Source organism: Pleurodeles waltl, chromosome 8, assembly GCF_031143425.1.
Source record: "Pleurodeles waltl isolate 20211129_DDA chromosome 8, aPleWal1.hap1.20221129, whole genome shotgun sequence".
Lineage (NCBI taxonomy): Eukaryota > Metazoa > Chordata > Amphibia > Caudata > Salamandridae > Pleurodeles > Pleurodeles waltl.
The window spans coordinates 217,635,516-217,661,640 of NC_090447.1; positions in this window are offsets into that span (position 1 = coordinate 217,635,516).

The following is a 26,125-nucleotide window of genomic DNA, read 5'->3' on the forward strand; positions in this document are numbered from 1 at the left end:
GTCCTCCACCTTGTCGCGTAGGCTCTCATTATCCTAATGAGACTACTGGATTTTGAGCGACAAGATCGTTCACAGTGTGGGGGACTAAGTCTGATTCACAGTGGATGACACTTGTCACTCTAAATCTGGGTTTTGCTCCAGCTAACTAGCAGTGCCTCATCTCTCCCGAATGGTAGAGATAATTGGGCAGCTGAGCGCATGACATCTTAGTACTTCTCAGGGAAGTCGTGGTCACCCAGGTCACAACCTGTTCTCTCATACACAGTACGGTCTCATATATAAATGACAAAGGCAGTTTAAGTTTTAAAGATTGGTTTAATAAAATGACTGCATTTTAGATAGCAAAGCGTGAGCTGCAATAACCAGAACTATACCCCACAGTAAAATAAAAATAGTAACAATGAGAGTGAAGCACAAGAATAAGGCTATCATAGTGCTGCTAGATTATTTTCTCTCTAAGTTATATTTCGAGCACAGCATGTGAAGCTCTAAGCCTGCCTTTCAGGTTCCCCCGGGAGGACATCAACCCTCATACCTGAGCAAAGGCCTGTAATCTGCATCAGCATCTGCAACGGGGCATTCAGCATCTAGTTGTCGGTCCCTGGCTGGAATCTCCCTCTTGACGTATACTAGGACTAGGAAGGGTTTTAATAACTAACACCCAGATGTTCTAAGAAAAAGTCCCTACGTAAGGATGTGTATTTTCTACGAATACTGGAGACTAAACTTCTACCACGTTTACCGACAATGTACCAGACTGTAGCCTTGACTGAAGCAGCGGGCGATCAAGAATGCATTATTTGAGAACACAGTGCTGAGCTAAGCTAAACAGTGTGATAGAAAAAATTAAAACAAGACCGTAAAACTGGTTATTGTAAAACAACAGTGCAAAGCTGAATAAAATATATCTAGGGCAAAGTGCACAATGGCCTAGTATGTTAAACTAACGTGCATGAAGCTATATTAAAAATGGCTACACTACAACCTCTTATGACAGTGGGTGCTCCGCTGGTTGTAGACGCCCCAGGGTCCATACCTTCTTGCCGATGGCATGCCAATGTGCCCTCTTCTGGTGGGCACTGACCAAGTAGAGAGACTGTTACAGGATTGGCGCGAGTAATGGCGCATGAAGCCGTGAATAGAGGTCTTAATATGATTTTATTGGTAATAAGCAACAGTCAGATGGCATGGAATGCGTAGGGGGTTGAGGTTTCCCTTTAAGTCTCTTTGCCAACCAGGGATTCACGGGTTCGTACTCTTCTTCTGTCCTTCCTTTTGGTCTCTCGGGAAGCACATGTGGGAGGAAGAGAAATAGTCTTGGTAAGTATTTTACGTTTCCTTTTCCTTCTTTGTTTCCTCCTGCCTCTGTCTTTCCCTCTTCTCCTGGTATTTACTTTCAGGTCTTTTGGACTCTTTTTTATCTCTCTCTCTCTGTTTTCCTCTCTCTTTCTCAATCCTTCGTTCCCTGTTCCCTTGTTTACTTTGCGATATCTTCTCTAGTTCAATATCTATTAGTTTCAACTGATTTGGTCACTTTTCTTATGTCGAGCTGCCTCTTGTTGTGCTGACCCTTGGTCTTCCTTTCTGGTCTTTTTCCAGTTCTTTCCCTTTCCTTTTCTGCAGTCCTTACCTCTTTTCCTTGTCTGTCCCGCATTTTTTCTGTCTCTCTTTATCTCTTTTCCTCTCTCTTTCTGAATCCTTTTGCCTGTTACTGTTACTATATGCCCGCCACCTTCCCCGTGTATGTTGAGTGTTTTGGATCTGTCTTCACCCTTCCCCGCCCTTTTTTTACTTTATATGTTTTTTCTTTCCCTCCCAACCTCCCTAACCCTATTCAGGACTTTGCCACGCACCTGCCAGTGCCACGGTCTTCCTGGAGGGAGATCACGTTCCGCTTCCCGGAGTCCGCACACCTCGTCTCTGGTTGGAACTGCCAGCCTTCCGGGCGTCTCCCTCCTCTCGTCCTCAGAAGAAGCAGGCTGCTCCGTGCACAAAGGTGTTGTCCCAGTAGCCTCCACGGCTGGGTTCTCGTCCTCTTCTTTTTGTGGTATCACCAATTACATTCTCTTCCCGTTCCTCTCTTCCTCGTCAGCCTCCCACACCTTCCAACATGCGGCTCTGGTTTTTAAATGTCCTTTTCCCCGCCGGAAAGGACGATGGACCTCACGATTGGCTGACCCTGGAGATGGATCCGGGTCAGCCTGGGCAGAGTCAGCACAAGCGTGTACACAGTGCGGGTCAGACCAGGTCGGCCCATCACAGAGACACAGAAAAGAAACAAAGAGGTCAGGCACCTGCACAATGGCAATAGCTGGCTGACTGTTAGACATAGGACAGACAGTACTCCCTGACATGCAGGACAGTGGCACGCAGCATTCCATGCGCCAAGCCCCATCCTGGCTCACAGGAGTGCACATCTGAGCAATCCACTCCATCCATTTCACACACAGTGCCCCCCAAACCCGGACTCACCTGTACCTCTGGCCAGCCGTAGAGTCTGCCGTACAGGGGTAGGACCCCTTCCACCAGCTTCTCCAGTTCTTCCTGGGTGAAGGGCGAGTCCCTTTTCCCTGCACCACGTGGAACATCCATAGACAGAGGCAGGCCACAGCAGTACACAGAGTGGAATACTTGTCCGCACAGGATCAAAGAGTCAACTGATCACACAATGCCGAACGGGCGTACGTTCCGCGGCGGTATGCACCGTCACCGCAGGTGGCGATCATGATACGCCAGGATTCCCCATTGGCATCCATGTTAGCAAATGTACGCTGTGACGTCAACCGCTAGCGGTCTTAGGTCACTTCCACAAGGAAGCAGCAGAACTACATTGGGCAGACATTTTGCCATCACCTACGCATCTTGAAATTCAAATTACTCACAATGCTGGGCCTACTAGCCATATGAAGCACCTATGCCTCTATCCATAGAGTCTATATTCACACATGATTTACTCTGTTCCATCTTAGTGATGAAAATGTACATCTGTCAGGTTGCAGTTACTGTACAGACACTACTATGAACAATATAGTGAATGTTTATAGCAAATATGCTAGTGTATGTGTGCACATGACTCATTGTTCTTACCCCTCGCAGGTACTGACCCTTGTGGCGAGGAAGGGCACCATCTGTGTACAGACCATTTGTGGATATGGGGACCATGGTGAAGCGTCACATCATTATCACTTACAGACTCTCACGTGCAACTATTCAGGACCTATGTGCATTACTGGATCCTGCACTGACTCCCGGAAATCGTAATCAGCATGCCATTCCAACTGAGGTGCAGGTGCTCTCTGCACTACATTTCCTGGCCACGGGCTCTTTTCAAGTGACAGTGGGCATGGGTGCTGGTTTCTCACAGCCAATGTTCAGCCAGGTACTGACAGGATTTCTGAATGCATTTGTAAAACAACTGCAATCCTATGTGCGATTCCCCCAAAGTGCTGAGCTCCCTGCCATCAAATCAGACTTCTATGCCTTTGCAAACATTCCCCATGTTATTGGTGCCATCGATGGAACCCACATACCCATCATCCCCCCAAGAGTGAGTGAACAGGTGTACAGAAACAGGAAGAACTTTCACTCCATGAACACCCAATTGGTATGTACTGAAGACCAGTACATACCCCATGTGAATTCCATGTTTCCAGGTTCAGTCCATTATTCATTTGTTTTGAGGAACAGTAGTGTCCCACAAAAGATGGAACAACTCCAAGAGAACAGAGGGTGGAACATAGTTAAGTGTGCCTGTCACTAACTGACACACTGCAGAAAAACAGCCTGTCAGACTAAGGACATTCCAATGACGACTCTGTATTGACCATTTCTGTAGGTGATTCTCCGTATCCAGAATCGCGTCGGCTCCTGACACCAGTGAGGAATCCCAGGATGGGTGCAGAGAGGAAATACAATGAGGCCCATGGACATACTAGGAGGGTAATAGAACGTACTATAGGTCTCCTGAAGGCTAGATTCCAGTGCCTACATATATCTGGGGGTTCCCTGGCCTATGGGCCTGATAAGGTGTGTAGGATAGTCGTGGCGTGCTACATGCTGCACAACGTGGCAGTGAGACATTCTATCGCCCTTTTGGAGGTGGAGGGTGCTATAGGTCCTGATCTGTTAGCTCAGAGAGGTGAGGAGAGTGATGGCGAGGATGAGGAAGGGGAAGATGTCAATTCCAGAAACCAACTGATACAACTCTACTTCCAATAACTGTCTGGGACTTCAGCCTGTATATGTGATTAGTGACTGATACTGTAAGTGTGCCATGTCAACCAGGGAAAATTGGTCAGGATATGCGAGTCATGGACCTCTTCAGCATGGGCCAGACAGACAATATATGCATTCCCTTCTTGACTATTTTGAAACACACTGTACCACCACCATTCACAATTTGACAATAAGGTTTACCCCTGCCTGTTGCATCATTACTCCACTTTGTTCAACATTGAGGACAGGGGACAGTGTAACAGGTGAGATATGTTGTTTATTGGTGGAATACAGTGAAATGTGCTATGTACATTGATGGAAGTCGTAATGGTTGGGTGTCCTCAAAACCGACTTGGTGGCAGGCCTGTTTGATATCATAGGTGAATCCTATTTGTAGTTTAGTACTTTATTTAGCCCTCAGCTAAGTGCAGTTGGTGAATGGGTGGGATGGTTGCTTGGCAGTAGTAGCAGCGTCAATTGTTGGAAGGGGGCTTGTTCTTAGCTGGGTTTCCAGTGCCATATCTTGGCCTGAGACTACGTTTGGGTGCTTGCTGTCGAGCTACTTGGGGTGACATGGTTGGCCCTTGTGATTCCTGGGAGGGTATTTCCTGTGCTGTTTCAGCTGCTTGGAACAACTGTTGCTGGTTGCCCAGGGCTTTTGTGGGGGCCTCTTGTCCGGCGTGGGTGTCTGAGGGTTTGTTGACCAACTGCAGCAGTGCTCCAGCAATGGTGGCCATTGTGGCACTGTGTTCTTTCCCCTGCTCCATGGCCTGTTGGTGGTGTTCTAGCTGCATCCACTGACTTTGCTCCAGGGTGGTTACAATCTGTGCCAACCTGTCTTGGGTATGTTGGTATGCCCCAAATACCTCAGCAATGATGTCCTGGGCTGCTGCATCTATCGGATGCCCTACACCCTGACCCACTAGCGCACTTGACCTTGCCCTGGCCCCCTGTGCCTGTGTCCCCTGCGCACGTCTTGTTGTGCCACTAGTACTGGAGCCCTCGTCTTCCTGCATGTTGGGGGTGGGAGACTGTGGCCTAGCGCCTTGAGACCCGCACGGGTGAGTAGCGCGCTTTATAAATGCTAATGAATTGATTTGATTTGGCCTATGTTGCTGTGTTCCACCTGTTTGTGCCCTGGGTCCACCGGTGTGGGCACGCCTCCCCTGGCCTGCTGGTCTTGACTGGGTGTTAGGGGTGACAGTGTTTTCCTGGGTGGGGCTGCTGCATCATGAGCATCAATGGTTGTGTGAGGGGCCTGTCTGCTCATCAGTGTCCAAGGATCCTTCACCAGTGTCCTGTGATGTGACTCTGTCTCCATGGAATGCTGTGGCACTCCTTGTCCACTCCATTAGGGTTGCTTGGGTGGTGGTGCTTGTTGAGGGACATACAAATGTTTGTTACATATGCATGAGGGTTTGAGGTGGACTGTACAGTGCAATGTAGTGCTGGTGTGCCTTTCAGTGGCCTTCAGGAGTGCCTTTGAGAGGTGGACATTGCATTTAGTGGCAGTGGTGGCGTTACATTGTGGTGGGAGTTATTATTCCATTGTGGGTACGTGCAGGGGTAGGTGGCTGTGCACAGCGGGAGTGATGTGGGCCTGGTAGTGAGTTGTGGGTGATGCAGGGTGGTGGATGTGGTGGGTAATGGCTGGGAGGGGTGTGGGTCTAGGTGGGTGTGGGTGGGGTGGTCCATTTACAGGTATGGTGTATATGGGGTAAATGTAGATGACTTACCCAAGTCCATTCCTCCAGTGAGTCCAGTGAGTCCCTCTGGGTGCTGGATGGCGAGTACCTTCTCCTCCCAGTCGGTGTAGTCGGGTGGTGTGGGTGGCGGTCCTCCCACAGTCTTCTGCACTGCGATGTGGTGCCTAAATGCCATGGACCGGACCTTCCCCTGCAGGTCATTCCATCTCTTGCGGATGTCGTCCCTGGTGCGTGGATGGTGTCCCACTGCATTCACCCTGTTGACAATGGTCTGCCACAGCTCCATTTTCCAGGTGATGGGTGTGTGCTGCACCTCGGAACCGAATATTTGTGGCTCCACTTTTAGGATCTCATCCACCATGGTCCTTAGCTCCCTTTCAGTGAAGTGTGGCTTGTTTTTGGGAGGGCATGGTGAGGGTGGTGGATGGTGTTGGGACTGGGGACGGTGTTTGGGTGCTCCTGTGTGGGTCGCTATGCGTGGCCTGTCTGCTGGCGTTCTCTGTCTGGCTCTGGTGCTCTCCATCTTCTGGTCCTGGTTTCCTTGCAAGGGAGTGTGGGGTGTGTTTGGGGGTGTTTTATGGTGTTCTGGATGTGTATCAGTTGTGTGGGTGCTAAGCCTCGCCAATGTGTACTCTGGTTGCTGTTGGGCCCACTTGTCGCCCATGGCGGTCGCAGCCGCCAATGGTTGTCTGGCCTCCACTGTCCGCCGAGGTGATTTGTGCATCATTATTTGGAGGGCGGGATGTGGGTGTGCTTGGCGGTGGCGGGGTGGGGTGGGCCGGGATTCCCGCCGACAGGGTCCTGGCGGGGAGTGATGGTGTGGGAATGTTTGGCAAGGTTGGGTTTTTTGTTCATTATATGGCGGGTTTCCATTCGCCGCCGCCAGTGGGATTCTGTTCACCGCTGCTACGGCAGTCGGCGGTCTTTCCCGCCATGTTCATAATGACCGCCATAGTTCTCCATGCATCTTAGTTGCAGGAGATGGTGTACACATGTGTCAATAAAGGTTGCTATGTGCTGTGTGTGTGTAGAGATATGTGTAGTGTCATTTCAGTAACATATGACCACAGCGGTGTGTTCATGTGATATGAAACCTCACATATCTATCTTTCTTCATGGACGCATGTTAGACTTTTAAAATGCCTGTATAGTCATATTAGTGCCACCTATGTTTCCCTATCTTGGAACATATGTGAAGGTCATTTTTTTCTGTCAATGATCTTGTGATACAAATGCACTTGCATTTGTGGTAAGTTTCCTTTTGTTCAGACTACAATACACAATGCCAGGCCTCTGCCATTTAAGTGATACATGTGTACAGAGATATCTGGCATTTGTGTGCATGCCACCAACTAGGTACTCACAATGAAAAACATCACGTTTGTTACGACTGTCACATACAATGGCATAGCAATGTGTAGCAGTGTTGCAATCTGGCAAAGATGGCAGCCTACGCTTCATCACTACTGTGGCAGTTTTTATGCTGACACAGACCCATGGTTGCATGTGAAGGTGCAGGTTAACAGAGCTCCAGACTACTCAGTCCACTGTGAACATGTAGCAGACCCCTGATAATGTCAATAGTCTATGTAGCAAGAGCAGTGGTGTTAGGATGTTGTGGGCAGGGATCTGGCATCTTCATGATTGCTATTCAGCAGAGCAATGCATAGTCCCCTGCAAGCAGACACATGAACAATTGTGATGAAACGGACTGGGATATAAATTTTTCCTCTGGTGAACTTGATGTCAGCCTTCTCCGATCATGTACTGAGGACTGGGTACTTGCACACGCAGGACAAGTCTCATCATTTGGCATGGTCTGACAAACATGATTTTATGTCCTTAGTAATTTCTATGAGCAGCTTGGATGGGGATTGTAACTCTGTGACTTCTATTTTGGAAACGTGCCAGGGGACAGATGATGTTATTTGTCACTGCCTCCTGTCATGTTGGTATAGGATGGGCAGCTAACTGGTTATAGTAGTGGCAAACATGAGAAGGTTATGTACTGACCTAGCCATCCTCTCTGTACATATGTTCGGTGATCACATGTAGACATTGATGTGTTGCACAGTCAGTATTGGTCTATGTGTGTTCTTTCTCCACGTTTTACCATATTACTTGTTAGGAATATTTAGGTGGTCATTACAACCCTGGCGGACGGTGTTAAAGCGGCGGTAAGACCGCCAACAGGCCGGCGGTAAAAAAATTGCAATTACGACTGCGGCGGAAACCGGCAATGCCACTTTAACACTCCGACCGCCACGGCGGTACAAACAAACAGCGCGGCAGTCACCGCCAACAGACAGGCAGAAGACAATGTACTGCCCACAGAATCACAACCTACCAATCCGCCACCTTTTCCGGGGTGGATTCACCGTGGATAAAAACATGGCGGAAACAGGAATTTCGAAGGGAAAACGCTCACCTCTGCACACTCCATGAGGACACCATGGAACCGGAACTCCAAATTCTCCCTGCAATAGTCTTCCAGCTCCTCTACCAGGAGCACGAACGCCGGCGGCAAAGACCATGGTGAGTACAGCACCTACGACACAGGGGAGGGGGGAGGCAAAAAGCAGGGACACACACATGCAACAGCCCCACCCTCACCCACCACAACACACACACTAATGCATATCAATACATCACAGTTACACCCCCAAGCCCCCCCAGAAGAATGCAAAGACCAAAGAAAATGAGTTTAACCATTGGAATATATTAAAAACAATAGGCAGAAATATATATATATATATATATATATATATATATATATATATATATACACAATGTACAAAATAAATACCAGGCATAGTAGTCAAGGTACTGCACAAAGAAAGTCCGTGGAACACTGGGACCACACGGTATGGGCGAGGCCCACACAAGATCCCCGACCATGACGGAGAGAACACTGCAGGGGCATCAGACAGCAAGAAAACAGGCACCTCAGGGGGAGGGAAAGAGGGGGCACCTCAGCCGCTTGAGTGCACGATGCCAAATCCACAAGGGGGCCACATGCCCACTGTTCAATCCTGGGGAGTGCAAAGCCACAGTCTCTCAAGTCTCTACAGTGGGTGGCTTGCCCATTGTTCAATCCTGGGGAGTGCAAAGCCACAGTCTCTCAAGTCTCTACAGTGGGTGGCTTGCCCACTGCTATATCCTGGGGAGTGCAAAGCCACAGTCTCACAAGTCTCTACAGTGGGTGGCTTGCCCACTGCCATATCCTGGGGAGTGCAAAGCCGCAGTCTCTCAAGTCTCTACAGTGGGTGGCTTGCCCACTGTGCAATCCTGGGGAGTGCAAAGCCACAGTCTCTCAAGTCTCTACAATGGGTGGCTTGCCCACTGCCATATCGTGGGAGTGCAAAGCCACAGTCTCACAAGTCTCTACAGTGGGTGGCTTGCCCACTACCATACCCTTGGGAGTGCAAAGCCACAGTCTCTCAAGACTCTACAGTGGGTGGCTTGCCCACTGTTCAATCCTGGGGAGTGCAAAGCCACAGTCTCTCAAGTGGATGACAGTCTCCACTGGTTCTGGAGCGGGACTGGTGCCCAGAGTGCTTCATCCTGTTATGGACAGAGGTAGTGGACGACAGTCTCCACTGGTTCTGGAGGGGGACTGGTGCCCAGAGTGCTTCATCCTGTTAAGGACAGAGGTAGTGGATAACAGTCTCCACTGGTTCTGGAGGGGGACTGGTGCCCAGAGTGCTTCATCCTGTGACAACAGAGGTAGTGGATGGATCTCTCCACTGGTTCTGGAGGGGGACTGGTGCCCAGAGTGCTTCATCCTGTTAAGGACAGAGGTAGTGGATGGATCTCTCCACTGGTTCTGGAGGGGGACCCAGTTGCGTCAGTGCCCCTGCCGCTCATTGGCTAGCGGTGCTTGAGATGGCGGTGCCCTGTGCAGCGGTGCTTGAGATGGCGGTGCCCTGTGCAGCGGTGCTTGAAATGGCGGTGCCCTGTTCAGCGGTGCTTGAGCTGGCGGTGCCCTGTTCAGCGGTGCTTGAGCTGGCGGTGCTCTGTTCAGCGGTGCTTCAGATGGCGGTCTACATTGCAGGGTCTCAGTTGCTGGCGGTCCTTCATGGCCCAGCGGGGCTTGTGCTGGCGGTCCTTCATGGCCCAGCGCGGCTTGTGGTGGCTGTCCTTCATGGCCCAGCGAGCCTTTTGCTGGCGGTCCTTCATGGCCCCGCAGGGCTTGTGCTGGTGGTCCTTCATGGCCCAGCGGGCTGGTGCTGGTGGTCCTTCATGGCCCAGTGGGGCTTGTGCTGGCGGTCCTTCATTGCCCAGCGGGCCTTTTGCTGGCGGTCCTTCATGTCCCAGCGGGGCTTGTGCTGGCGGTCCTTCATGGCCCAGCGGGCCTTTTGCTGGCGGTCCTTCATGGCCCAGCGGGGCTTGTGCTGGCGGTCCTTCATGGCCCAGCGGGGCTTGTGCTGGCGGTCCTTCATGGCCCAGTGTGGCTTGTGCTGGCGGTCCTTCATGGCTCAGCGGGGCTTGTGCTGGCGGTCCTTCATGGCCCAGCGGGCCTTTAGCTGGCAGTCCTTCATGGCCCAGTGGGGCTTGAGCTGGCGGTCCTTCATGGCCCAGCGGGGCTTGTGCTGGCGGTCCTTCATGGCCCAGCGGGCCTTTTGCTGGTGGTCCTTCATGGCCCAGCGGGGCTTGTGCTGGTGGTCCTTCATGGCCCAGTGGGCCTTTTGCTGGCTGTCCTTCATGGCCCAGCGTGGCTGGTGCTGTCAGTGGCGTCCTGGGCAGCTGGGGCTGGCGGTGGCGTCCTGGGCAGCTGGGCTGGGGCTGGCGGTGGCCTCCTGGGCAGCTGGGCTGGGGCTAGCGGGGGCCTCCAGGGCAGCGGGGATGATGGCGGTCTTCTCCACCGTGCTGCTCTTCCCAGACTTGCCGGGTTTCTTGTGGCCCTTCCCCACCTTGGAAGGTGTCACAGCTGACTCCACACTCCCAACTGTACCCCTGGGAGCGGCTTTGGTGGCTGGAGTCTTACCCTTCTCCCACCGGGCACTGGCCAACTTCTGATGCTTCACAGGTGGGGGACTGTCTGTGCTGTGGCTCGGTGCCACACTGCCTGTCCTGGTGGCCGGTGCACTCCACATACCGGTGACTACAGGCACCACTGGTCCCTATCGGGACCTATGAGATGGACGGGGTGGGGGAGGTGTGGGAAAAAGGTCAAGGGTTGACAGGAAAAGTTTTTGGGACAGACTGGGACGGGTAGCTGGAGGGGGGTTTGGGAGTGGAGGAAGAGGTGGTGGTAGTAGGAGGTGTACGTTTGGTGACTTTGGGTGAAGATGAATGTGCTGGAGGCTGTCGTGATGTGGATGGCTGTTGGATGGGTGTGTGCCTGCATTTGTGTATCTTGGGAGGGGGCGTCACAGACACACTGGGAGAGGACACAGGGGACGTGTGAATGGTAGTGGGGGGGTGACTGCACGTGAGCGGGATGTGCTGGTGGGTGTGCTGGTGAGGGACGTAGTGGCTGTAGAGGTAGTGCATGCAGGTGTGAGTGTAGATGAGACTGGGAGGGAGGAGGGAGACGACAAGGAGGGGGACACAGTGGAGGCAGTGGATGTTGGTGTGTCTGCATGTGTGTGTTGCTTGCGTGAGCGCCTGTGGGATTGTGTGGTGCTTATGTTTGCCTGAGCTTCCCTTGTGTGTTGAGGTGTGTGCAGGCTGGTCTGATGGTGTGCTTGGGATAGGCAGAGGTACAGGGGATTGGGTCGGGATGGAGGAAGTTGGAGGGGGGAGGCTAGAGACGGGGACAATGGCTGCCATCAGTGCTGAGGCCAGAGTCTGAAAAGCTCGGTGAAGGGCCGCCTGACCAGAATGAATGCCCTCCAGGAATGCATTTGTTTTTTGCAACTGCCTTTCTACACCCTGGATGGCATTCAAAATGGTAGACTGCCCAACAGTGAGGGACCTGAGGAGGTCAATGGCCTCCTCACTGAGGGCAGCAGGGGTGACTGGGGCAGGGCCTGAGGTGCCTGGGGTGAAGGTGATGCCCACCCTCCTGGGTGAGCGGGCACGGGGCAAAGCCTGAGGGGCTGCTGGGAGGGTGGTGCTGGTAGGTGGGGTGGCGGTTGTACCTGTTGATGCGGGGGCACAGATGTTGCCGCCACCACAAGGGAGCTCCCATCAGAGGACGAGTCCGTGTCGCTGGTCTCAGCTCCTGTCCCCGCCGTGGAGCTCCCCTCGCCCTCCGTCCCACTGGTGAATTCAGACTCTGTAGTGTCGCCCTCCATGGCCATGTGGGATGCAGCTCCCTTGTGCTCCGGTGCCACTGCTCCTCCGCCTGATGATGCTAATGCACACAAGAACAGGGAAACCACAAAAAGGGGGGGGGACAGAAGAAAGACATGTTGAGTGCATGGATTACCGCTACCGTTGGCGGACACGACAGACACATAAGCCCCCTGCACTACGCCGCGCTCTTGGGCTCCACTGTTCAATTCCTGGGAAATGGCCTACAAGGCTATGGACGACATCCGCACACATAAATGACACAGGGGTATGAATAGCTGTACTTGGCACTGTACAGAGGTGTGTTGGGGTGCCACATGGCCTGCCTTACGGAGGGGCCATGGCTATGGAACTCGCCCTGGCCTAGGGAAACCCACAGCCCTACTCCCCCACCCAGACACCTCCACTGCGCGGAATGTCAGCAGAATGAGAGTGTACTCACCCCCTTGTGTCTGCTGTGATGCCCTCAAGCGCCCATCCAACTCCGGGTAGGCCACCGCCACGATCCTGAACATCAGGGGGGTCATGGTGCGACGGGCACCCCTCCCATGTTGGGAGGCCATCCCCAGCTAAGCCTCCGCCGTCTTCTTGCTCCAGTGGCGAATGTCCTCCCATCTTTTCCGGCAGTGGGTGCTGCATCTGTGGTAGACCCCCAGGGTCCAGACGTCCTTGGCGATGGCACGCCAAATATCTTTCTTCTGGTGGGCGCTGACCAACATGAAATGTACAGGGGAAAAAGAGAAGTCATTACTAACTGCACCGTCAAAGTGATTGGCCCCCACCCCTACCCTTGCCATGTGACACATGTATTCACCGTCTTTCATGCATGCAGCACTCTGCCCCCTTCCTTCTTACATCCAGCCCTCTCCACACAGGCATAGCCCATACAACATGCTCTCTGTGTACTTACCGGTTTGTCTGGAGGACCGTAGAGTAGCTGGTACTGGGGGAGGACCCCGTCCACGAGTTTCTCCAACTCCTCCGATGTGAAGGCAGGGGCCCTTTCCCCAGACGCACGAGCCATTGTCTCTTTCAGACCGAGGTCGCAGTAACACTTGCAGTGTAGGTCCTCTCCTGTAGAAGATCAGGTGTCAAGTGATTCAACAGATAGAAAATGGCGGTCACGTCCACGGCGGTGCGTACCGTCACCGACGGCGTACATTGTCATTGGCTCCAGGGACCCATAGGGTCCAATGTTAATCAATGCAGCACTGCGCCGCGGTCTTCGACCGCCTACAGCGACGGTGTACAACGCCAGCGCAGTTACCTCACATCCCATTGTCCCACTTTAGAGGTAAGGCAGCCGCCATTTCAGGGGCCCACATGGCTTCATTTTCAACTGCGTCACACAGACCTAGGCCTACACTCAACACACATACAGGCCACCTTTTGTGTATGGATGGTGTTCTGTGTAAACTGTGGGTACGTACCTCTGAGTTGGTTGACTCTGTGCTCGCTCTTGTCCTTCATAGGCACCGTCCGCTGGGACATGTGAGGCGATGGCGGCATCCTCCGGTGTACTGACCGTTGGTGGACCTGTCGACAATGGAGGAAAGACATGTGATCATCACCTACAGGCTTGACCGTGCCACAATCCAGGAACTGTGTACCCAGCTGGAGCCAGACCTGATGTCAGCAATCCGCCATCCCACAGGAATCCCCCCTCAAGTGCAGGTGCTGTCAGTGCTCCATTTCCTTGCAAGTGGCTCATTTCAAACAACTGTGGCCATGGCATCAGGGATGTCCCAGCCTATGTTTTCCAACGTATTGTCCAGAGTGTTGTCTGCCCTTCTGAAACATGCGGAGCTACATCGTTTTCCCTCAGTTGGAGGATTTGCCTACAGTGAAAGGTGATTTCTATGCCCTGGGACATATCCCCAACATCATAGGTGCCATTGATGGGACCCATGTGGCTTTGGTCCCCCCCCCACAGGAGTGAACAGGTGTACAGAAACCGGAAGAGTTGTCATTCTATGACTGTACATATGGTATGTTTGGCAGACCAGTACATCTCCCATGTGAATGCCATGTTCCCTGGCTCAGTGCATGACGTCTACATCCTGCGGAATAGCAGCATCCCTTATGTGATGGGTCAACTCCAGAGGCACTGTGTGTGGCTATTAGGTGAGCACCAGGAAGCAAGTCATGGCGAATGGTTGTCTGGGTCTGGGGTTATCCCTACAGGTTAGTGTGTGTCTAACAGTTGCCCCTCGTCCATTTGCAGGTGACTCTGGTTACCCCAACCTGTCATGGCTACTGACCCAAGTGAGGAATCCCAGGACAAGGGCAGAGGAACGCTACAATGAGGCCCATGGGCGCACCAGGAGGGTGATCGAGCGGACCTTCGGCCACCTGAAGGCCAGGTTCAGATGCCTCCATATGACAGGTGGATCCCTATTCTACTCACCAAAGAAGGTGTGCCAGATCATCGTGGCCTGCTGTATGCTTCACAACTTGGCTTTGCGACAACAGGTGCCTTTTCTGCAGGAGGATGGTCCAGATGGCGGTGTTGTGGCAGCTGTGGAGCCTGTGGACAGTGATGAGGAGGAAGCAGAGGAAGAAGACATGCACAACAGGGACTCAGTGATCCTGCAATATTTCTAGTGAGACAGAGGTAGGAATACAAACCTGCCTACTACATGTACTTTAACACCACTACCCCTCTCCTGTCTGTCATTTTCACCCAGTGTATGGTCACTGAGTTGTCACTTTCCCTTACGATTTCACAGATGTGCGTCCTACTGTGTGACATCTGCTTAGATTCCTCATGGACTAGAGCTGTGTGACATAGGTATGATGACATTACTATTTTAAAAACATTTTAGCACTGTAATTGCTAATACACTATTTTGAAATCACTGACAGACTCCAGATCGTTTTGTGCTTTAGTTGTGTTTATTTAAATGCTCAATATTGGAGGGGGTAGTGAAATGGTGAGGGGTGATGGCAGAGGAGTGTCCATGGCAGAGTCCAGTCTATTAGTCTCACAGGTGCATTGCCCATATGGGCATAGGAAGTAGAGCTGGGGCAGTTTAATTATGGACAGGGTGACAAAGTGGGACAGTAGGATGACAATCAGGGTGGTCTCATTTCTTGGCGGGGGTCTTGGCATCGTGCTCTGTCTTTGTCCTGGATCTCAGTGACCGTTTGCGGGGTGGTTCTCCCTCTGCAGGGGGTGGGGTGCTGGTGTGGTGGTCCTGTGGCGGGCGTCCTGTCCACCAGCGCCGGCGGAGGTGGTGGGAAGTTCATCGTCCATGCTAGTGTCAGGGGCCCCTTGTAGTGCAACAGTGTCCCTCCTGGTGTTGAGTAGTTCCTTCAGCACCCCTACGATGGTGCCCAGGGTGGAGATGATGGTTCTGAGTTCCTCCCTGAAGCCTATATACTGTTCCTCCTGCATGCGCTGGGTCTCCTGAAACTTGGCCAGTACCATTGCCATCGTCTCCTGGGAGTGGTGGTAGGCTCCCATGATGGAGGAGAGGGCCTTGTGGAGAGTGGGTTCCCTTGGCCTGTCCGCCCCCTGTTGCACAGCAGCCCTCCCAGTTCCCCTGTGTTCTTGGGCCTCCGTCCCCTGAACGGTGTGCCCACTACCACTGTAAGTACACAGGTCCCTGTTGTTGGGGTGGTGGGTTATCCTGGGTTCCCTGTAGTGGTGGACACACTGCTGATTGACGTGTCCTGGGGACGGAGGTATGGGCCCGCTGGGTGGGTGCTGTGCTGGTGTTTCCAGAGGGGGGAAGGTCTGTGGTGGCCTGTGCCTGTGTGAGGGGAACCGACTGTCCAGAGGTCCCCGATGGTCCGGTCTGGTCATCTAGATCCAGTTGGACAGAGGTGCTGTCATCACTGTGGCCCTCTTCTCTTGGGGGTGTGGACATGTGTGGACCCTCCTGTTCCTTGACGTTGCGTAGGGGTCCTGCAGGGGTGTAAAAAGATGTTTATTAAATCTGTGTGTGTAATGGTGTGCAATGGGTGGGTGACAGTGTACCCCAGTGCTAGCATTCCTGTGTGGGAGCTTGTGTGATGATGGTTTAGGGGGTTGCATGGGTATGTGCAGTGGGCATGCTTTGGTGATGGGTGTCCATGCTTTGTTGTTGCATGCAGGGCTTGGTGTTGGGATGGGATGGGTGGTTTGTGATGTTGGGGCATACGTGAGGAGTTGGGGTGCTGAGGGTGAGGGTGGAGGTATGTGATAGCATGCAGGTAGGGTGGGGGATGTAATAGTAAAGCTTTGACTTACCAGAGTCCATTCCTCCACCTACTCCTGCGAGGCCCTCAGGATGCAGAATCGCCAAGACCTGCTCCTCCCATATTGTTAGTTGTGGGGGAGGAGGTGGGGGTCCGCCGCCAGTCCGCTGAACCGCCAGGTGGTGTCTTGAGACCACGGAACGCGCCTTCCCCCGTAGGTCGTTCCACCTCTTCCTGATGTTCTCCCGATTTCTTGGGTGCTGTCCAACTGCGTTGACCCTGTACACTATTCTTCGCCATAGCTCCATCTTCCTTGCAATTGAGGTGTGCTGCACCTGTGCTCCAAATAGTTGTGGCTCTACCCAGATGATTTCCTCCACCATGACCCTGAGCTCCTCCTCCGGGAACCTGGGGTGTCTTTGCCGTGGCATGGGGTGGTGTAGGTGATGTGTGGGGTGGAGTGTGTGGTGATAAGTGTGGTGATATGTAGTGGTGTGTTGTGTGAGGGTTGTGGAAGTTGTGTGGGTGATGGTGTTGTGTGCCTGTGGATGCTGTTGTTCTTGCTGGTGGTTTCTCTCTCTGGCCTTCTTTTGGAATTTTTTGTCGTGGGGGATTGTGGGTGATATGGGTGTGTGTTTTATATTGTATTGGGTGTGTGGGAGTGGTGTGTGTATGTGTATCAGGTGTGTGTATTTTGAATTGTCCAATGTTGTTGTGTTTTGTAAGAGTGCGTGTATTTTGAGCGCGGGTGTGTACTGCCAATGGAATACCGCGGTTGAAAGACCGCCGCGTGGATTCGTGTGTCGTGATAGTGTGGGCGTATTTCTGTTGGCTGACGGTGGAGGTTTTGTTTTCACTAGTTTATCACGGACCTTTGGTGTGGCAGACTTGTGTGGGTGTCTGACTTTTGGCGGATTCCGAAATGTTTGTCATAATAGCTGTGGCAGATTTCCGCAGCTGCGGCGGTGTGTTGGCGGTCTTCTGCATGGCGGTAAGCGGCTTTTACCGCCAATGTTGTGATGACCGCCTTAGTGTCCTACATTGCTGCCAATCTTTAGGCTGCTTACACTTCATACACATCTTCTACAGCAACATTGTCTGGTCATACATGGACTAGATGCGATGTGTGACTTATGTAAATTGTAGATGTTCAAATCTTCTACTACTGGCTGCATTATAGTTACCGTCCCATTGGCTGGCTTTGCAAGATTTAATGAGTACCACACACACATGACATTACACCTGCCAGAGCACTTGTGTTGTCTCCAAGTGACTTCCCATGTTGTATTTCTAGGTATCTGTGGGTATCTTTCAGCTGTCCATCCAAATCCTTTGTTGAACATGGATATGCATTTATACCTACATTCCACAACCTATGTCACTCTTGCCATGACTGTATGATGTTGTCAGAGTCACCAGATCCTCGGGGTCTGTGCACATTCCCAACACGTCCACCACTGAACAGCTCCAAGACTCTGATAGCTAAATCACAGAGACTGAGAGAGTTCAAGAGGGGAAGAGGGGATTAGGAAGGGAACGGCTGGGAAGGAGACCTGTAGTAAGAAAAAAGGTTAAAACACACAATATGAAAATTATATCTCCTGAAATCAATACTAAACCATGATTCTAAGCCTAGTCACAATGAAAACATGAACAATCTAAGAATTAAGTTTAAAATGACTTAGTTTCAAGATGGCCGCATACCTGTAGGGGAACCAATATGAATTAAATGAAGACTTTAATATTCAAGTACTTTCCTTTACATGAGAATCAGAAAAAACATTCTGACAAAATTTTAAACCAGTCATATAAAACCTGTTTTGAGAATGTATACTAGGACCATACAATATTGCATCTAGAAACTATGGCCTTCTGTGCACTCTTAAAATTTTTCAACACAAATTACGAATATTGCAGATATATATATATATATATATATATATATATATATATATATATATATATATATATATTTATATAGTAAACACCATAAAAGGATTGTGCACCATGAATAACACCATATGGATTCAGGAAACAAATCACATAACTTGTCAACTCAAATATTACATCATAAATATCTTAGAATAGTGGCATATAATAAATAACATGAATTAAACTCGAGGAGAGAATCGTGCGTCCTTGCCAATTCGAGTGTTACCATGTAAAATACCAAGAAATGGTAACATGCAATGAATCCAAAGTCAAATCCTCATTAATAGAATTGCGCGTCTTGCCGATTCGTAAAACACGATATAAATGTCAAGAATTAACAGCTCACAGTAAATAACAAGATCAAAGTGCAATGAAACAAATTGCACTTCTTTTGCCGATTATTAAACCACCATGTAAATGTCAAGAAATGGTAGCACGCAATGAACAACAACGTTAAATGCTCATGAAATGAGTTGCGCGTCTTGCCAACTCGTAAAACATCATGAAAATGTCAAGAAATATCAGCGCGCAATGAACAACAATGACCAAACACCATAAAATGAATTGCGCGTCTTGCCGATTCTTAAGCCACCACGTAAATGTCAAGAAATGGCAGCGCGCAAATAATCTGTTATTCATTTAAGAATTAAAACCAAGAATATGAAAATTCTCAATAACGGTGTCGGGAAATGTCCAACCACCGTCTTACCGCCTGGAAACAATGATCACCAATGAGGGATGAGGGCAGAAGACTGAAAGATCCAAATAGGCCACTGGGACAGGAGCTCAGGAAGAAGCTGCTGCTCTACACCGGGACCTCTGAATAGTGAGCACTGGGATTTGGGCTGACTCTCTTTTATAGAGTCTTGGCCCAGCCCAGAACCACGCCCAGGCATGGTGCAGGGAAAGTCTCTGGAAGGCCCTGGAAAGGGGCCACACCCTAACATACTCTGAAAACCTGCAGCAATACATTGCAAAGGAACAGTATTTGTAAACATATTAAAAATAAGTTTTCAGGATTGAACTCTGCAATGCAAAAGGTTGAACCACAACATATCAGCACAATGCATAAATTACATTGTTTTGAGAGTGCTGGGTTTTTGCATTTTTGTCGCCAATAGAGCGCGTACTGCTCTGGTGTTGACAGTACTCCCCTCTCCCAGACGCGTTCTAGGGCCTGGTTTGCTTGGATTAAGACAATGAAAGCGTCTCACAAGTACTGGAGCATGAACATCAGATGCAGAAACCCATGAGTTACTTTCAGGACCATAACCTTTCCATGAGATTAAGTACCATAGATTACGCCCTCTCAGTTTAGAATCCAACACTTTCTTGACTTCGTATTCTTCTTCCCCTTGTACTAGAACAGGAGCTAGATGAGGGTGGACCTTTTGGACTGCCTTTTTCAAGAGGGAAGTGTGGAACACTGGATGAATCCGTAAGGATCCGTGCAATTGTAGTTTATAGGTCACCGGATTGATTTGCTGAAGGACAGTATAAGGACCTATGAATTTGGGGTTAAACATGTGCTTCTTCTTGAAGTCTATATGTTTTGTGGAAAGCCACACTTTGTCACCTGGTTGATATTGCGGTCTCTCACAATGTTTCTTGTCATAATACCTTTATACTTTTGTTTGGCTTTTTCTAGATGCTGTTGAATCAGTTTCTGGGTTTGATGTAAATGCTGAATGGTTTCTGACACAGCTGGAGTAAAAGAACTTTCTTGAGGAATTGTGATGGGCAAGGTGTCAGGATGATAGCCAAATAAACCAAAAAAGGGTGTAACGCCAATAGAAGTGTGGAATGAGTTATTGTAAGCTAACTCAGCTAACCAGAGCATAGATGTCCAAGAATGAAGTGCCTTTTCAGCGTAGGCACGTAGGTATTGTTTTAAAGTCTGATTTAGTCTCTCCGTTTGACCATCTATTGGAGGATGATGACTAGTAGATAGCGTAGATGTCACTTGGAGTGTTTTACACCATGTCTTCCAGAAATTGGAGGAAAATTATGACCCCCGATCGGAGAGGTGGCAGTCCATGATAACAAACCACTCTGTTCAGTAAAATAGTTGCCAATTCACTAGAAGTGGGCAATTTTTTACAGGCAATGAAATGTCCATATTTCGTGAGACTATCTACTACCACCAGAATTACTGAATGCTGTTTTACCACTGGCAGACCGGTAATAAAGTCTAAAGAAATGTGCTCCCATGGACGACTTGGGGTTGGAAGTGGATGTAACAACCCTTTTAGTTTTTAATGACTTGTTTTAATGCGAGCACACACTTCACAGTTGTTTACCATTGCTTTTACCTCTTTTGTTAGGGTAGGCCACCAAAACTAGCATTGGATCAGTTCAAGAGTTTTTGGAGTACCTGGGTGACCTGCTGTAGGTATAAGATGCAACCAATGAAACACTATCTTGCGAAGTTTGGTAGTGGGTACGAACAAGCGAGAGTCATGAAAGGGTAAACCTTGCTTGATTTACCTTTTGGGATCTGTTTGGGCCCATGTTTGCCATTTTTCAACAGTGAAAGAATTGCAAATTTCTTCAAAGAAATCTTCAGTTTTTATGATACATAGAACCTTGTCAGGAGCAATGATAGCTCTGGAGGCTTGAAATGCAGGCAACGTGGTAGACTCTTGATGGGACAAGGTGTCAGCCTTGCGACTATCTTTACCAGGCCAGAAGGTTACTACAAAATCAAATTCAGCAAAAAAAAGCATCCAGCGTAATTGCTGAGGGGTCAAAAGTCTGGTGGAACTCATGATTTGAAGATTACGATGATCAGTATATACTGTAACAGTGTATTTGGCACCCAACAAATGATGTCTCCATTCTTTAAAGGCACACGAATCGCCAGAAGCTCTTTTTCAGCAATTACATAGTTCTGTTCGGCTTCGTTCAACTTCCGAGACATATAGGCTACAGGATGAAGTTGACCCGTGTCTTTATTTCATTGTGATAAGACTGCTCCTATTGCTACATCTGAAGCATCAGCTTCCACTATGAAAGGTTAATTCGCATCAGGATGAGTTAAGACTGGGGCAGTGGAGAAAGCTTTCTTCAAAGTGGAGAAGGCTTGATCAGCTTCTGGGGACCATACAAACTTTTCTTTCTTTCTTAGTAGCTTAGTGGTTGGAGCTACTGTCTGGGAGAAATGATTTATGAACCTCTGGTAAAAATTTGCAAACCCCAGGAAACATTGTACATCACGAACAGTCTTTGGGGTGGGCCAATCAAATACGGCTTTAACTTTCTTTTCTGCCATCACCATACCTTGAGGGGTAAGAATAACCCCTAAAAACTCAACTGTGGTAACGTGAAACTCACACTTGGTTAGTTTGCAATATAAATGGTGTTTTCGAAGGGCTGCAAGAATTTTCCTAACATGGTGGACATGTTTGTTTTCATTGTCTGAGTAGATCAAAACGTCATCGATTTAGACTATGGCAAATATGTCGAGATACTCTCTAAGAACGTCATTCAAGAAAAATTGAAATGCTGCTGGAGCATTACACAGCCCAAAGGCATGACGGTGTATTAAAAAAGGCCATATCTTGTCTTGAACGCTGTTTTCCATTCGTCACCCTCTCTCATTCTAACCAAACGATAAGCACCTCGAAGGTCAAGCTTCGTGTAGATTTTTGCTCTCTTTACTTGTTCCAATAAGACTGGAATTAGGGGTAAAGGATATTTATTCTTGATGGTGACTTTGTTTAAACCCGTATAGTCAATGCAAGTTCGAAGTTCTCCATTAGCTTTTGGAACAAAAAAACAAAGGCGAAGCTGAAGGAGACTTAGAGGGGCAAATGAAGCCATTCTCCAACAATTGATCTAGGTATTTTCGTAAATGTTGATTTTTATGTTCTGACAGGGCACATACACAACAGTTGGGAAGTATCGCACCTGGGGCTAGATCAATTTGACAGTCATAAGATCTATAAGGAGGTAGAGTCTCTGCTCCTTTCTTATCAAATACATCTTTATAAGATGAATACTGTTTGGGCAGCTGAATTTCTTTCTCCGCGGCAGTAGCTATGTAAGAGTTGCAAACTTTTGGTACTTTAATCTTTTGTAGACATTGTTCGTTACATAGCGCAGATGAGAACACGATTTTTCGTTCTGCCCAATTGATCTCCCTATTGTGATGAGTTAACCGTGGCAAGCCGAGGATAATCCCATTTTGGGGAGCATGGATCAAGTCTAGGATGATTTTCTCTTCATGTTTCTTTCTTTGAATCTTATCTTCACAAATCATCGACAAGGGGATAGTCTGAAGAGTTACCGGACCTCCAGTCAAGAGTTTTCCATTGACTGCCTGGATGATTTCTGGGGTCGTCTATTTAATACGTAGGATCCCCCATGCACGAACCAATTGGACATCAACAAAATTCCCAGTAGCCCCAGAATCGACTAGAGCTTTTTTTAAAGAGATCTTTTTCTTGACATAAACTCTTATCTCCAATTTAAGATGTCTAGATTGTGAAGGGTCCACGGTGACACCCAAGAGCAACCCTTCTCTGCATCTTTGGTGTTTTAGTTTTCCAACTCGACTGGTGCATTGGTTGCGACCTTCTGAACTGGACCTTGCTTGTTTTTATGGTTTGATTGGACAATCTTTGGTAAAATGAACTTTTCGCCCACAATAAAGACATTGTCCATTTTTTCTGCATAGCTCCTTTTCATCTTTGGTCAAAGGTCTTCTGATGGTTCCAATTTCCATCGGTTCCGGCGTTCTTTCTTTCGGAGCTCTTCAGTCTATGTTATCATGAACGCGCCATGAATATTTTTCAATCTTTTTGCGCGTTCCTTTACGTTCTGCTAAATCATAATCAAGTCTCAAGACAAGATTTATTAATTCTTGACAGTCTGTAGGTTGTGGATCGATTTGCGCTAAGATATCTTTTAATTCCTCTTTGAGTCCCTTGTAAAACAAGACCGCTTGTTTTTCTTCAGGCCAGGATGTCTCGGCAACCAGCTGGTTAAAGTTGGCTAAATACGACACTAGGTCTTGATTTCCTTAGCGTAAATCTAATAATTCACGATCTGCTGACTGTGTTACAGTTCCACGATCAAAAACTCTCTCAAATTCACGAACAAAATTTCTCCAGTTATACAACAAGGGACTATTTTTACGCATAAGAGGAATTGCCCAAGTAGCTGCATCACCAGTCAGATATGATAACAAGAAAGCTACTTTGGACTGGGCATCGGGAAAAGTATTTGGTCTGCAGGTGAAGTGTAGTTCCACTTGAACCAGGAAAGATTGCGCTTTTAAAGGGTCACCTTAGAAACGTTCTGGGGGAGCTAAAGGAATTGCAGAAGGAACATTTAGGGAAATCGGATTACTTCAAGAAGCCTGAGAAGAAGTACCTGGCCAAGACACACCTATGGGACTTTGTTCCTTCTTCTCTACCTTATCTTGCAACTGACTCAGTCTCTCTGCTAAGCTAGTTGTCAATTCTTTGGATGATTCCACCTCTGCTTGGAGCTGGGTGATAGCCTTGACTAACTCGTCTAGCGTGGCCATGCTGAGAACATGCACAAGCCAGGAGGATAATAATTTGTTGGCTCACTATTCTGTCAGAGTCATCAGATCCTTGGCGTCTGTGCACATTCCCAACATGTCCACCACTGAACAGCTCCAAGACTCTGATAGATAAATCACAGAGACTGAGAGAGTTCAAGAGGGGAAGAGGGGATTAGGAAGGGAACAGCTGGGAAGGAGACCTTTAGTAAGAAAAAAGGTTAAAACACACAATCTGAAAATTATATCTCCTGAAATCAATACTAAACTATGATTCTAAGCCTAGTCACAATGAAAACATGAACAATCTAAGAGTTAAGTTTAAAATGACTAAGTTTCAAGATGGCCGCATACCTGTAGGGGAACCAAGATGAATTAAATGAAGACTTTCTTATTCAAGTACTTTCCTTTACATGAGAATCAGAAAAAACATTCTGACTAAATTTTAAACCAGTCATATAAAACCTGTTTTGAGAATGTATACTAGGACCATACAATATTGCATCTAGAAACTATGGCCTTCTGTGCACTCTTAAAATTTTTCAACACAAATTACGAATATTGCAGATATATATATATATATATATATATATATATATATAAATATATATATATATATATATAGTAAGCACCATAAAAGGATTGTGCACCATGAATAACACCATATGGATTCAGGAACCAAATCACATAACTTGTCAACTCAAATATTACATCATAAATATCTTAGAATAGTGGCATATAATAAATAACATGAATTAAACTCGAGGAGAGAATCGTGCGTCCTTGCCAATTCGAGTGTTACCATGTAAAATACCAAGAAATGGTAACATGCAATGAATATCAAAGTCAAATCCTCATTAATAGAATCGCGCATCTTGCCGATTCGTAAAACGCGCTTCTTTTGCCGATTATTAAACCACCATGTAAATGTCAAGAAATATCAGCGCGCAATGAACAACAAAGTTAAATGCTCATGAAACGAGTTGCGCGTCTTGCCAACTCGTAAAACATCATGTAAATGTCAAGAAATATCAGCGCGCAATGAACAACAATGCCCAAAAACCATAAACCGAATCGCGCGTCTTGCCGATTCTTAAGCCTCCACGTAAATGTCAAGTAAATGGCAGCGCGCAAGTAATCTGTTATTCATTTAAGAATTAAAACCAAGAATATGAAAATTCGCAATAACGGTGTTGGGAAATGTCCAACCACCGTTTTACCGCCTGGAAACAATGATCACCAATGAGGGATGAGGGCAGAAGACTGGAAGATCCAAATAGGCCGCCGGGACAGGAGCTCAGGAAGAAGCTGCTGCTCTGCACCGGGACCTCTGAATAGTGAGCACTGGGAGTTGGGCTGACTCTCTATTATAGAGTCTTGGCCCAGCCCAGAACCACGCCCAGGCATGTTGCAGGGAAAGTCTCTGGAAGGCCCTGGAAAGGGGCCACACCCTAACACACTCTGAAAACCTGCAGCAATACATTACAAAGGAACAGTATTTGTAAACATATTAAAAACAAGTTTTCAGGATTGAACTCTGCAATGCAAAAGGTTAAACCACAACATATCAGCACAATGCATAAATTACGTTGTTTTGAGAGTGCTGGGTTTTTGCATTTTTCTCGCCAATAGAGCGCGTGCTGCTCTGGTGTTGACAGATGTTAATGTGTGAAATCATCTCAGTTCAGCTTTTTTCATCAGCCACAGGCAACATATCTGTCCACTTCTACTCCCATTCATTTTTTCATGGGTCTGTGACATGTGTGGACATTGCTGGACACACTTGCACATCCCACACCTGATTGGTATGTTGCAGACCTAAACATAGTAGGGGATTGTGTCACTGTTTGTACCTTTCTCTTGGTCTGGCATGTGAGTGACAAGGTGTGGTGTGTTTTGCTATGTGCTGTGTGATTGTGTAATACAGACTATGCTAGGTTAACTTGCTGACACATGTCAACCATTGCTGTTACTTGCAAACCCTTTGCTACATAGGCCATACACCCGTACATCAGTCTTCAAATGTATATCCGGGTTTGCTGAAGGAATGTTTCAAGACAGCAGATTTATGTGAGAGTGTACATAGGGAGTAGAACATACTCTGTCTAGATTCCGCACATAAAATACTTTGGTGGGGCATTGTCCAATTTTATTCTTAGATCCTGACAATGGGCCATATGTTTGGATAGTGGTTTAGCACCCACTCCTGCTTCATTTGTCTGGCAACCCATAGTGCACTCCACAGTCAATATGTGTGTGCTATAAGTGAGGTACAGCTCACCATTTGCTAGGGTTGGGCACAATGGCAGTGCCAGGACAA